Below are 14,360 nucleotides of genomic sequence, written 5' to 3'. Positions count from 1 at the left end.
GTGACTTGTTTCCCTTAGCATAATCCCCTGCAGGTCCATCCATGTTGTTGCAAATGGCAAAATTTCATTCTTTTGATGGCTGAGTAATATTCCATTGTATACATATACCACCTCTTCTTTTTCCATTCATCATCAGTCAATGAACATTTGGGTTCCTTCCATAATTTGGCTATTGTTGTTAGTGCTACTGTAAGCACTGGGGTACATGTGCCCCCTGTGAATCAGCACATTTGTATCCTTTGGATAAATACCTAGTAGTGCAATTACTGGGTTTTAGGGTAGTTCAATTTTTAACTTTTTGAGGAAACTCCATACTATTTTCCAAAGTGACTGTAGTAGTCTGCATTCCCACCAACATTGCAAAAGGATTTCCCTTTCTCCCCAACCTCACCAACATCTGTTGTTTTCTGAGTTAATTTTAGCCATTCTGACAGGTGTGAGATGTTATCTCATTGTGGTCTTGATTTGTATTTCCCTGTTGATGAATGATATTGAGCATTTTTCATGTGTCTCTTAGCCATTTGTATGTCTTCTTCGGAGAAATGTCTGTTTATGTCTTCTGCCCATTTCTTAACTGGATTATTTATTTTTGGGATGTTGATTTTGATGAGTTCTATATAGATTCTGGATACTAGCCCTTTATCTGCTATGTCATTTGCAAATATCTTCTCCTATTCCATTGGTTGACATTTAGTTTTGTTGATTGTTTCCTTCTTGGGCAGAAGCTTCTTATCTTGATGAGGTCCCAGGAGTTCATTTTGCTTTTGTTTCCCTTGCCTCCAGAGACATCTAGTAAGAAGTTGCTGTGGCTGAGGTCAAAGAAGTTGCTGCCTGTGTTCTCTTCTAGGATTTTTATGGTTTCCTATCTCACATTTATGTCTTTTATCCATTTTGAATTTATTTTTGAGTATGGTGTAGGAAAGTGGTCCAGTTTCATTCTTCTGCATGTCACTGTCAGATTTCCCGACAGAATTTTTTGAAGAGACTGTCTTTGTTCCATTGGATATTCTTTTCTGCTTTGTCAAACATTAGTTGATCATATAGTTGTGGGTCCATTTCCGGGTTCTCTATTCTGTTCCATTGATCTATGTGTCTGTTTTTGTGCCAGTACCATACTGTCTTAATCACTACTTAATCACTTTGTAATACAGCTTGAAGTCTGGGAGTGCAATGCCTCCCACTTTGCTTTTCTTTCTCAACATTACCTTGGCTATTCAGGGTCTTTTCTGGTTCCATACAAATTTTAGGATTGTTTGTTCTAGCTCTGTGAAAAATGCTGGTGGTATTTTGATAGGGATTGTATTGAATGTGTAGATTGCTTTGAGTAGTACAGACATTTTAACAATATTTGTTCTTCCAATCCATGAGCATGGAATGTTCTTCTATTTCTTTGTGTCATCTTCAATTTCTTTCCTAAGTGTTCTATAGTTTTCAGCATACAGATCTTTTACCTCTTTGGTTAGGTTGATTCCTAGGTATCTTATGGTTTTGGGTGTAATTGTAAATGGGATTGATTCCTTGATTTCTCTTTCTGCTGTTTCATTATTGGTGTATAGAAATGCAACAGATTTCTGTATGTTGATTTTATATCCTGTGACTTTGCTGAATTCATGAATCAGTTCTAGCAATTCTTTGGTGGTGCTTTCAGATTTTCTATATACAGTATCATGTTGTCAGTGATGAGTGACAGTTTGACTATTTCCTTGCCAGTTGGGATGCTTTTTATTTCTTTTTGTTGTCTGACTACTGAGGCTAGGACTTCTAGTACTATGTTGAACAACAGTGGTGAAAGTGGACATCCCTGTCATGTTCCTAACCTTAGGGGAAAAGCTCAGTTTTCTCCCACTAAGAATGACATTAACTGTGAGCTTTTCATATATGGCCTTTATTATGGTGAGGTATGTTCCTTCTCTATTTTCTTCAGGATTTTTACAAGAGAGGATGTTTTATTTTGTCAAATGCTTTTACTGCATCTATTGAGAGGATCATATGGTTTTTATCCTTTCTTTTATTAATGTGATGTATCATGTATATTGTTTTGTAGATATTGAAGCACCCCTGAAGCCCAAGAATAAATCCCACTTGATCATGGTAAATGATTCTTTTAATGTACTGTTGGATTCAATTTGCTAATATTTTAAGAATTTTTGCACCCATGTTCATTAGGGGTATTGGTCTGTAATTCTCCTTTTTAGTAGGGTCTTTGGTTTTGGGATCAGGGTAATGCTGGCCTCACAGAATGAGTTTGGAAGTTTTCCTTTCATTTCTATTTTTTTTGGAACAGTTTGAGAAGAATAGGTATTAGCTCTTTTTTTTTTTTTTTTTTTTTAAGATTTTATTTATCTGACAGAGAGATACAGCGAGAGAGGGAACACAAGCAGGGGGAATGGGAGAGGGAGAAGCAGTCTTCCCGCTGAGCAGGGAGCCCGATGTGGGGCTCGATCCCAGGACCCTAGGTTCATGACCTGAGCTGAAGGCAGATGTTTAACGACTGAGCCACCCAGGCGCCCCTTAGCTCTTCTTTAAATGTTTGTTAGAATTCCCCTGGGAAGCCATCTGGCCCTGGACTTTTGTTTGCTGGGAGATTTCTAATTACTGATTCAATTTCTTTGCTGGTCATCAGTCTGTTTAAGTTTGCTATTTCTTCCTGTTTCAGTTTTGGTAGTTTATATGTTTCTAGGAATTTATCAATTTCTTCCCAATGGACTGCCCAATTTGTTGGCATATAATTGCTAATAATATTTTCTGATAATTGTTTTGTATTTCTGTAGGTTGGTTGTGAGCTCTCTCATTTGTGATTTAATTCGAGTCCTTTCTCTTTTCCCTTTGATAAGTCTGGCTAGGGGTTTATCAATTTTATTAATTCTTTCAAAGAACAGCTCCTAGTTTCATTGATCTGTTCTATGGGGTTGTTTTATTTCTATATCATTTATTTCTGTTCTGATCTTAATTATTTCCTTCTTCTGCTGGTTTTAGATTTTACTTGCTGTTCTTTTTGCAGCTCCTTTAGGTATAAGATTAGGTTGTGTATTTGAGCCTTTTTTTGCTTCTTGAGGAAGGTCTGTATTACTATATACTTCCTTCTTATGATTGCCTTTGCTGTGTCCCAAAGATTTTGGACTATCGTGTTTTCATTTTCATTTGCTTCCATGTATTTTTTAATTTCTTCTTTAATTTCCTGGTTAACCCATTCATTCTTTAGTAAGATGTTCTTTAACCTCCATGTATTTGTGGTGTTTCCAAATTTTTTCTTGTGGTTGACTTCAAGTTTCATAGCATTGTCATGCATGGTATGATCTCAGTCTTTTTGTATTTGTTAAGGCCTGATTTGTGTGATCCAGTATGTGATCTATTCTGGAGAATGTTCTACGTGCACTTGCAAAGAATATGTATTCTCCTGCTATAGGATGAAATGCTCTGAATATATCTGTTAAGTCCATCTGGTCCAGTGTGTCATTGGACCTCGTTGATTTTCTGCTTTCATGATCTGTCCATTGCTGTTAATAGGGTGTTAAAGTCCCCTGCTATTATTGTATTATTATTGATGAGTTTAAATTTGTTATTAATTGATTTATATAATTGGGTGCTCCCAAGTTGGGGGCATAAATATTTACAACTGTTAGAACTTGTTGGATAGACCCTTTATTATGATATAGTGCCCTTCTTCATCTCTTATTACAGTCTTTGGTTTAAAATCTAGTTTGTCTTATTTAAGTATGGCTACTCCAGCTTTCTTTTGATGTCCATTAGCATGATAGATGGTTCTCCACCACTTCACTTTCAATCTGGAGGTGTCTTTGGGTCTAAAATGAGTCTCTGGTAAGCAGCATATTGATGGGTCTTGTTTTTTATCCATTCTGATGCCCTGTGTCTTTTGATTGGAGCATTTAGTCCATTTACATTCAGAGAAATTATTGATAGATATGAATTTAGTGCCATTGTATTACCTGTAAAGTTGCTGTTCGTATAGATTGTGTCCTTCTTTTCTAGGATTTGTTGCTTTTGGTCTCTTTCCCACTCAAAGGGTCCCCTTTAATATTTCTTACAGAGATGGTTTAGTGTTCATGAACTCTTTTAATTTTTTGCTTATCTTGGAAACTCTTTATCTCTCCTTCTATTGTGAATGACAGCCTCCTGGAAATAGTATTCTTGGCTGCATATTTTTCCCCTTCAGCATATTGAATATATCACACTACTCCCTTCTGGCCTGCCATGTTTTTGTGGACAGGTCTGCTGCCAGCCTTATGTGTCTACTCTTGTAGGTTAAGGACCTTTTGTCCCTAGCTGCTTTCAGAATTCTCTCTTTATTTTTGTATTTTGCAAGTTTCACTATGATATGTCTTGGTGTTGACGTGTTTTTGTTGACTTCGAGGGGAGTTCTCTGTGCCTCTTGGTCTTGAATGCCTGCTTCCTTCCCAGATTAGGGAAGTTCTTAGCTATAATTTGTTCAAGTAGAACTTCTGCCCCCTTTTTCCCATTCTTCTTCTTCTGGGACTCCTATGATATGGATATTATTGCACTTTGTGGAACTGCAGAGTTCCCTAAGTCTATATTCATGATCTAATAGTTTTCTTTCCCCCTTCTTTCCAGCTTCATTATTTTCCATAATTTTATCTTCTATCTCACCTATTCATTCCTCTGCTTCTTCCATTCATTGTGATTATATCAGTTGATTTTACATCACAGCTATATTTTTTATTTTGGCCTGACTAGTTTTTAGGTCTTTTATATCTGCAGATAGGGTTTCTCTGCTGTCTTCTATGCTTCTTTCAAGTCCAGCTATCATTCTTATGACTGTTGTTCTGAATTCTTGTTCAGATATATTGCTTATATCTGTTTTGAGCAAATCCCTAACTGTGGTTTCTTCTTGATCTTTCTTTTGGGGAGAATTCCTCCATCTTGTCATTATGTCTAGGTTTCTGTCTTTTGTGTGTTATGAAAGCTTGTTATGCTTCCTGCTCCTGAGAATAATACTATATTAAGAATGGGTGCTACACTGTCCAGGGCCTGGGGCTTCAGAAAGTGTTTCTGGTGTATGCTGTATGCACTCTGCTGTTGTGTTTTGGGTGCTCTTTCCCACAGGCCAGTCCTCTGTGGAGTTCCTCCTTGCTTGTATTGGGGACTGTTTGCTGTTTGGGCCTTTAGGTGTGCTTTGGTTTGTTTGTTAAGATAAGCCTGATAAGAAAGGAAAAAAAAAAAAAAAAAGCCTGATCCAAGAAAAGGAAAGGAATAAGAAAGCAAACAGACAAACAAAAAAGTACAAGCCTGATTCCAAAGAAAAAAAAGAAGGAAAAAAGAAAGAAGAAGAAAAAGAAAAGACTGATCCAAAGAATGAGAAAAGGAAAAAAACAAGCCAACAAATGAACAAAAAAACTATAAGCCTGATGCCAAAGAGAAAAAAAAATATATTTAAATATATATATTAAAAAAAAAAAAAAAGCCTAGTCCTATTTCCACCAGAACTGAAGCTAACCCTTTGGAGCACTCTAGGATCAGTAGCCTTAATGCATGTGGAGGCTCTGTGTTAGTCTTCTGAGGGAGAGGCCTGCTGCACTGCCTCCCAGTCAGACCTGCCCTTGTAATGATGCCCCTGCCAGGAGCAGGGGAGCAGGGTTTGGTGTAAGTGACTCAAGGCACTGTGTTTCTCCCTTGAGGTCCAATTGTGTTATTCAGCAGGAGAAGGGAAAGATGGCATCACCTTGCCCTCTCCTCCCTGGAGAGGGGAACTCACAGCCACTGCTGTTCAGGAGGCCCTCACAGAAGTGAACATCTCCTCTTCTGTGCCCCAGGCTTTCCTCAGATCCTTGGCCTCAACCTGTCTGTGCCCAGCCCTCAGCTTGCCTGGGGTGCCACAGTTCTCCTGTGTTTTATCTCTGGCTGGGGGCTGGGATTCAAAACAACAAGTCTTAAAGTACTGGCTGCCCGCAAACCCACCCCTCTCCCCGGGAGGAGAGCCTTGCAGCACTTTTCTGTCCCAAAGTGACAGTGTGAGTGCTCAGAGTCTATGTTGAAACACAGCAAAAAAGCTGTGACCAGGTTATCTACTGTCTGTATGCGCCTCTCTCCCCTGATGTTGAATGGACACTCAATACTGCCAGGCAGTTCTTCTGTCCTTAGAAAAGCAAAATACCTTCTTTCAAATGCACTCCAGGAAGGAGAATGTTCTCTCCCCAAGTGACCCAGGGGATCCCCACACCACAGCACCTTACTCAAACCACTGCTCTCTCTCCCACTCTCTCCCTCTATTCCTGACTTTGCTCCTCGAAAAGGGTTCCCACCCCTCCACAGTACCTCAGCTTTTCTCTCTCCCAATTCATATCTCCGAACCTTTCATCTGTCACATTCTCTCCCTCCGGTTGTGCGGATTGTTTTCTTAATCCTCAGATCAATTTCCCAGTTTTTCAGAATGATTTGATGTTGATCTAGCTATGTTTGAGGGACAACGCAAGCCCAGGGTCCCCCTACTACTCCGCCACCTTAACTTCTCTGTTGCTGTTCTTCCTTATTTACTACATCAAGAGTAACCTGGCATTTAGTTACACTTTGTTAATTGTTTTACTACATATCTTGCAAATAATGTTACCTTCCATATTATATCTATATCACAGTAGCATTTTTTAATCATTCATAGTCAAAGTGCAGTATATAAGGACAATATTATATAATTTTTATGAAATTAAATATTAAATATTGAAATTAATGTTTGACATTTTTAACTATAAAATTTAAATAATTTAAAGACATATTAAATACATTTAAAATGAAATCTATATGAGGATGTTAATAGAGCTTAAATTATTCTAGTTATCTGTCGAGAGTCTTTGATTGTAAATTTTATATTCCTGAACTCAGTACATTTCAGAGTCTGGCTCAGGTTCAAAATTTACTTGCTTAAAAAGTTGATTTGGGGGGCACTTGGGTGGCTCAGTCATTAAGCATCTGCCTTCAGCTCAGGTCCTCCCAGGGCCCTGGGATCGAGCCCCGCATCAGGCTCCCTACTCAGTGGGAAGCCTGTTTCTCCCTCTCCCACTCCCCCTGCTTATGTTCCTGCTCTCGCTATTTCTCTCTCTGTCAAATAAATAAATAAAATCTTCTAAAAAAAAAAGTTGATTTGGTCAGTGTCACACATTTACCAAATTATGGAATGCTAACTCAATCTTAAAAATCTTCATGTGGGACCACTGTTTAAAACAGAGGACAATTTATCGATGTCTAATGAGAAATATAAAGGTTTATAAGAATAAACACACATCTTCTGGTTAATGCATTCTACAGAAATCCAAGATACATAGATATAAAATCATGCTCAGAATATAGTTTGGAATGGGCGACATCAGAAACAGGAAAATTTACAACAGTCAGATGTTTAAATTGCAATGCACTATTTAGTTTGAAGTATTTATTTATCCTTTCATTTAATTGCATTTATTAAAGGCCTTAAATGTATGAGGCACTGGGTAAGGTATAGAAATTCACTAAGTTGCTACACCAAACTCCAGTCTTATTATTTGGTAACGTGTCAAAATTCTAGAAATATATATTAATTCTAACCTGTTATCAAAGGGAGAAAAATGTACAGCACTGTGTGGGAGGTACAATATGGTTAAGTCTACAAAAGTAAATATGGAAAGACTAATCAAGTAGGTGGCAATATGTTTTTACTAATAGAAAAATCCTGTTACCTAGACCAAATAGGTTTGGGTTGCAGACCTAAATGGAGCATTTTCATCTGAAATATGCTTGGATGGACATCAATACACTTTTCCTGTATTACTTTCTTTCTTCTGTACCTTTTTGCTAACTGATCCTTCCGAATGATTATGTCTTTATATTTAGTTAATGTATTCAGTAAAGTGCTAGTCAAGTTTTATTGTCTTAAAGTCATTGTTGTGTGATATCATATACCTCTTTGTAGATACAATATGGGTCAATTTTGTGACTTAACAACAGGTAATTATGTCAATTTTCAAAAACTCAAAAAGGGAATTTTACTTTAAAACTGAAATATCATCTACTTATATTTTTTCTAACTCGAAAAAAAATTTAGAATTGAAATCTAAGAGTATTGACACCTATAAGAAATTCACATATCTTAAATAGGGTTTCTGGTTTCAATAACTTATTTTGTATGAGAAGAAATAAAAGAACCACAATAGTATGGTAGTGTATGGTAAATCCAAATGAATAATCATTTAATAAAACTAGAATCATGTTTTAGTGATATAACTTAAAATATGGTTTTAATCTTTAAAGAAAAATGTAGAATTATAAGTATTGAGATTAAAAACTTAGAATGAAAGGGGCGCCTGGGTGGCTCAGTCGTTAGGTGTCTGCCTTCGGCTCAGGTCATGATCCCAGGGTCCTGGGATCGAGCCCCGCATTGGGCTCCCTGCTCTGCGGGAAACCTGCTTCTCCCTCTCCCCCTGCTTGTGTTCCCTCTCTCGCTGTGTCTCTCTCTGTCAAATAAATAAATAAAATCTTAAAAAAAAAAAAAAAAAAAAAAAACTTAGAATGAAATACTCATTGAGGAATTTTGATCCTTTAATATAAACTTTATCTTATAAAGCACTGTATATACTAGCTAGGTATCTCCAAAAATATTTATTTGTGGGGTGCCTGGGTGGCTCAGTCATTAAGCATCTGCCTTCGGCTCAGGTCATGATCCCAGGGTCCTGGGATCGAGCCCCCATCGGGCTCCCTGCTCGGCGGGAAGCCTGCTTCTCTCCCTATCCCACTCCCCCTGCTTGTGTTCCCTCTTCGCTGTGTCTCTCTCTGTCAAATAAATAAATAAAATCTTTTTAAAAAAATTTATTTGTAATCTTATATAAATGGATTATTTTGCAAAAAAAATATGTAGTTTATTGTTATTAAAAATCAGAATTGTAATGTTAATATAAATAATATTTTCTATTTATATTTCTTTCAAGATTTTCAAATAAAATTCAACGTAGAATTCCTGATATAAAAATACTTTAAGGGGCGCCTGTGTGGCTCAGTCGTTAAGCATCTGCCTTCGGCTCAGGTCATGATCCCAGGGTCCTGGGATCGAGCCCCGCTTCTGGCTCCCTGCTCCACAGGAAGCCTGCTTCTCCCTCTCCCATTCTCCCTGCTTGTGTTCCCTCTCTCGCTGTGTCTCTCTCTCTCTCAAGTAAATAAATAAAATCTAAAAAAAAAAAAAACTTTAAATAGTTAAAAATGAGACATCTTAAAATATTCAAAATGACTATGCACCAAATTATATTCAAATAGACTAATTCATCATAGCTTATACATTCTCAACATATTAAAAAATATTTTTCTCTGCTATTCTGAAAATATTTTAGGACACAAAGTCCTGATTAAAGAGTAAATAGTTTTCTTCTAAATCTAGAATGAATCTTCCAAAATATTTGGTATGTAACTTTGTGGAAAATAAACTGATCCTTCAAAATATTAACCAACAAACCTTCATTTATAAGAACAAAAGTTATTTTTAAACAAGGTTACCTGACATTTCCATCATCAATTTTTAATCCATTAAAATAAATAATAGCTGGTATTCTATAAAATTTTCAAAAGAAATAAAAATTAAAAACACCATCACCTGTTGATCTACATTATATTCCCATTATTTTGATAATCTAAGTAAGTTCAGAAATTTCTTACCAGAGTTTCAATGACTTTTTTAATAGGTGAAATCAATAAATGATACTATTAGTAGGAACATTTACACAGTAAAAGTTTCTCCCAGGTGAATGATCCAAGAGATAGGGCAAGGAAAAAAGCTATTTGCCTTTTATATCCTTACCTTAGAAATGACACCATTATTTCTACCACATTCTATTTATTAGAAATGAGTCACAAAGTACAGCCCACCCATAAGTGGTGGGGAATTAACTTTCACCTTTTGAAAGAGAGAAGTATCAAAGAATGTGTGGACATGTTTTAAAACTACTATCAACTCTCTGGCTATAAATTATTTACATCCACCCACATACAAAATACAGGTACATTCCTCCCTTTCCTAGCTACCCTCTTTAATACTTCATCCCATAACAGCATCTGCTCAAAGTCTAGAATCTTGTCATGTAAGTCAGGTACATATGAAGAAGAAGTTGTTCAGCTGTAATTCCTTAAGTATAGCTTCTTGATTATACTTTTCTTAAACTATAAAACTAAAGACATAAATTAGCTTCTCCACATACATACAGCATATAATAATAAGATAGGCTTAGGATAACTGCAATAGGCATTTCTGTTTAAAAAGGAGAATATTTGGAAGCACAAAGGATTTCACAGTGATTTTGAAATTCAGCTTGGTACACATTGAAAGTTTGTTGGTTAGAACTCAGGGACTGGGAATAATTTTCCATGGCTCACAGCTCTGAACTCTTCATCACCAGCATGTGTTTGCAGGTAAGTAAATCTCTTAGCCTATTTCATACTTACAGAAATTTGGGAATCCAAAGTTCTCAATTCGTTTTGTATTTTCTCTCTTTTATAATCTAATCCAGTGGTGTTTCTACAAACATAATACCCTTGAAAACTGTGTGGGCTTCTGATAAATTTTACTGAAATTCACTCCAGTAGATAAAAGCCCCCCATAAATATTATTTTAGATAATATCTGCCTTCAGCTTCTAATGAAGGAAAAAATGCCCATAAGCTTATTAGTATCTCTATTATTTGATTAACAAAATGCCTGAGGAATATACTCAAAATCTATTCAGTATCTTTTGTCTGACTTCATGTCCTCTGAGGCACCACTATTGATCTTTCTGGGGTCTTACTCATTCCCTGAAAGTAATTTCCATTTTTTCCTTCCCATTTTTTTGAGGTGAAATTGAATAATACAATTATATTTATTTAAAGTTGCCCACAATGATTTGGTATTTGTATACATTGTGAAATGATTACCACAATCAGGTTAATTAACATATCCATCACTTCACATAGATATCGTGCGTGCGTGTGTGTGTGTGTGTGTGTGTGTGACAAGAACACTTAGGATCTACTCTCTTAATTTTAGCATTAGTTGCTATCTGAAGAGGCTGAAATTTTCAAAATCATAAGTTTAAGCTTATTTTTTGTTAACAATCTTTTCCCCTCTGGAATCTTCATGTAAATGTCAAGAAGATAGGTGACACCATCAACATTTTGTCTGGAAATCTCTTTAGCTATACCAGCAAGTTCATGGCAAATTTCCTACCTCCTATATTACCACAGGCAGCAGAGTTGCTAAACTTTGGGCCACTACAGGAAAATACCCTTTCTTCCAGCATCCAGAAATTTTTTTCTCACTTCTCTTTAAGCCCGCACTCACAGCCTCTTCAAAAGCCATCATGCCTTTCCAAACATTTACTTCAACAACTTTCAAACTTTTAATAACACTTTCCTCAAAGTTATTCCAGATTATGCCCATTATTTAGTTCCAAGGACACTCAAATTTGGTTCCCTTTCTCTAAGGTAACACTTCTGGTACCAAAATCTATATTAGTTATCTATTGCTACAAATACATTACCCTAAAACTTAGTACCTTAAAATAACATTAATATTGATATTAATATTTATTATCTCACAGTTTCTGTGTTTCAGTAATCTGGGGACAGTTTAGCTGAGCTTCGCTGAGTAATTACAGCTTGGAGTCTTCCTAAGATTGCAATTAATTGGTCAGCTAACACTGTAGTCATCTGAAGGCTTGACAGAAACTGGAGGATCCAATTCCAAGATGGATGTTGGCAGAAAACCTACACTCCTTATAGGCTGTTTTCAAAAGGCTCAGTTCTTTACCACCTGGATCTCTCTATAAGGGTTACTAGAGTGTCCTCACATCATGACAAGTGGCTTTCTACAAAACTAGTGTTCTCAGAGGAAGGAACATATGGGAGACAATGAATTTAATGACCTAACCTCAGAAATCATTTATCATCACATCTGCTAATTCCATAAGTCACAAAGACCAATACCTATATAAGATAGGAGAATAATACACAAGGGCATGAATACCAGGAGGTGGTAATCATTGGGGACCATCTTGGAGGCTGGCTGCCATCCACCAATTAAATGGAAAACTGAAGAGGGCAAATAGCATAATATATGTTAAATGTAGATTGCTTCCTAGATCTTTGTTTGAAAAAAAGTTGAATAATATATTCAGGAACCATGGCATATTCACAGAGTGTCAGAATCCAAGACCTAATTTAATAGGTGTCATATGTCACTTCCATGTTCAAAATTTTTGCTTCCTATTCATACAATTTCTTATTGATTTTAAATTATGTGTATTATACTATGTGTACTCACAGTACATTCATACTATATTCACACTATACATAAGTTATAGATGGAGATACTCTACAGATCACTACAAACCAATCACCTATCCAGAAGTTACTCTGAACTTAAAAGATAATTGTATTCATTTTATTGTAAATAATACGGAACAATGACTGTCTTATTTTTCCCAGCATGAAGGAAATAATTAAGCAGTTAAAAATCCTAATTTGATTCATACTACTAGTGGTAGTATGATTTAAATAAGAGGTTGTGATTTGTATTCTTTAAAGGGGGTATCAGCTATGTATTTTTTACATTACTAGTATTGATCTTAAAACAATAGGACACTTATGGAAGACATAAGAATAGATTTTATATTTGCCTACAAAATCACAGAAGATTACATCTGCTTTGTTGTAAACGTCTTGAAAACACAGAGAAGAAAATGTCAAAGTTCTTTGTATGTAAGCTTTTTTTTTTCTTAATCTCTTCAGGGACTATTTTATTCATTTATTTTTTTAGAGGAAGAGAGCAAGCGGCGGGGGGGGGGGAGAGGGGGGGGAGGAGGGGAGATGTGGAGAGGGGCAGAAGGAGAGGAAGAGAGAGAATCTGAAGCAGACTACACACCCAGCACCAAGCCTGATGCAGGGCTTCATCCCAAGACCCTGAGATCATGACCTGAGCTGAAATCAAGAGTTGGACGTTTAACTGACTAAGACACCCAGGTGCTCCAGTGACTCATTTTAAATAAAACAAAACAAGTCCTGGCTGATTAAAGAATCTTTATCATTAGCTTTGACCACTTTTGTTTGTCAAGACTAATACACACACACACACACACACACACACACACACAATTCCAATGCCAGAGAAGAGATATACAATTCTCATTTAAAAAACAATAAAAATAATGTCATTTTTTTCAGAATCATAAAATTCCATGTGATTTTTCTTGAATAGAGATATTATTTTTTATTGCCACATGAAATTGGCTAATTCTTAAACTGGTTTATATAATTCCAAATAACAGTTGAAGACTGAGTGACAAAAACATACATTTACAAATATTTTGATGCTTAGTAAATTAAATAAAACATCTATATTATTTACTATCTTTTCTTCTGTTAGAAAAGTTTGAATATAGATTTAGATGTAATGGTAAAAAGGTTTTTTTGTGTGTTTTTTTTTTTGCCTTTAAGAATACCAGTTTCCAACTCAGAAACAATTATAATTACCCAATCATCTCCACATCATATAATATAGTTTTTAAAAATATCCTACTCTTCTATATATAACCAAGTTGTCATGTTCAAAGGAGTGCAATAAATGATTCAAAAATAGCTTTTAAATGTTTTGAAATACACAAAATCAAATTTAAACACAAGCAAGTATAGATTATTTAGATGTATGTGCAGTGTCTTTGGCAGAACACTTATTAGAATGTGTAGTTTAAACTGTCTTATAGTAAATGGTCAATTTAACTACAATAAACATTTCCAGGCTTATAGATATTCTGATAGGAGACACAGTAGTCTGTCAGCCTGAGAGGTTCATTTTTGTTTTTGGTAGATATGTCAGGAAAAGAATTAGACAAAAGAAATACTGATAAATGGAGAATTGCCTCAACATAAAGAAATCTTTGCTGGAGGAAACTATATAGGAAAATGATGAGGAAAACCAATAAATATATACAGATACTTTTTAAAAAAGATTTTATTTATTTGTCAGAGAGATAGAGAGTGCACAAGCAAGGGGAGTGGCAGGAAGAGGGAGAAGCAGACTTCCCTCTGAGCAAGGAGCCCCATGTGGGGCTCCATCCCAGGACCCTGGGATCATGCCCTGAGCCTAAGGCAGATGCTTACCCAACTGAGCCACACAGGTGTCCCTATACAGATACATTTTTATAAACAGAAGCTACATTCAGAATAATTTTTCCTTGAATGGCAATGTACCATTCTTGAATTATTTATTAGGGATCATTTTCTTGACCCTCCTACAATTTGAAGTTTCTAATCACTTTAGGAGTCATCAAAGAATATTGCCCAAGGAAGAATCTCTGGAACAGTTCATTGTTTTTATTGACTTTTTATTTTGAAATATAGATT

General features: G+C 35.9%; 1 long non-coding RNA gene across 1 annotated transcript in view; it reads right to left on the bottom strand.

Annotated features, from left to right (window-relative positions):
- The window catches only part of LOC118522646 (uncharacterized), a 1,210,141-nt gene that overhangs the window by 256,332 nt on the left and 939,449 nt on the right, over nt 1-14,360 (bottom strand). The window lies entirely within an intron of this gene.

The sequence above is a fragment of the Halichoerus grypus genome, chromosome 8 (genome assembly GCF_964656455.1).
Source record: "Halichoerus grypus chromosome 8, mHalGry1.hap1.1, whole genome shotgun sequence".
Lineage (NCBI taxonomy): Eukaryota > Metazoa > Chordata > Mammalia > Carnivora > Phocidae > Halichoerus > Halichoerus grypus.
The sequence above is the reverse complement of the archived record's forward strand: the minus strand, read 5'-3'. Positions and strand labels throughout refer to the sequence as shown.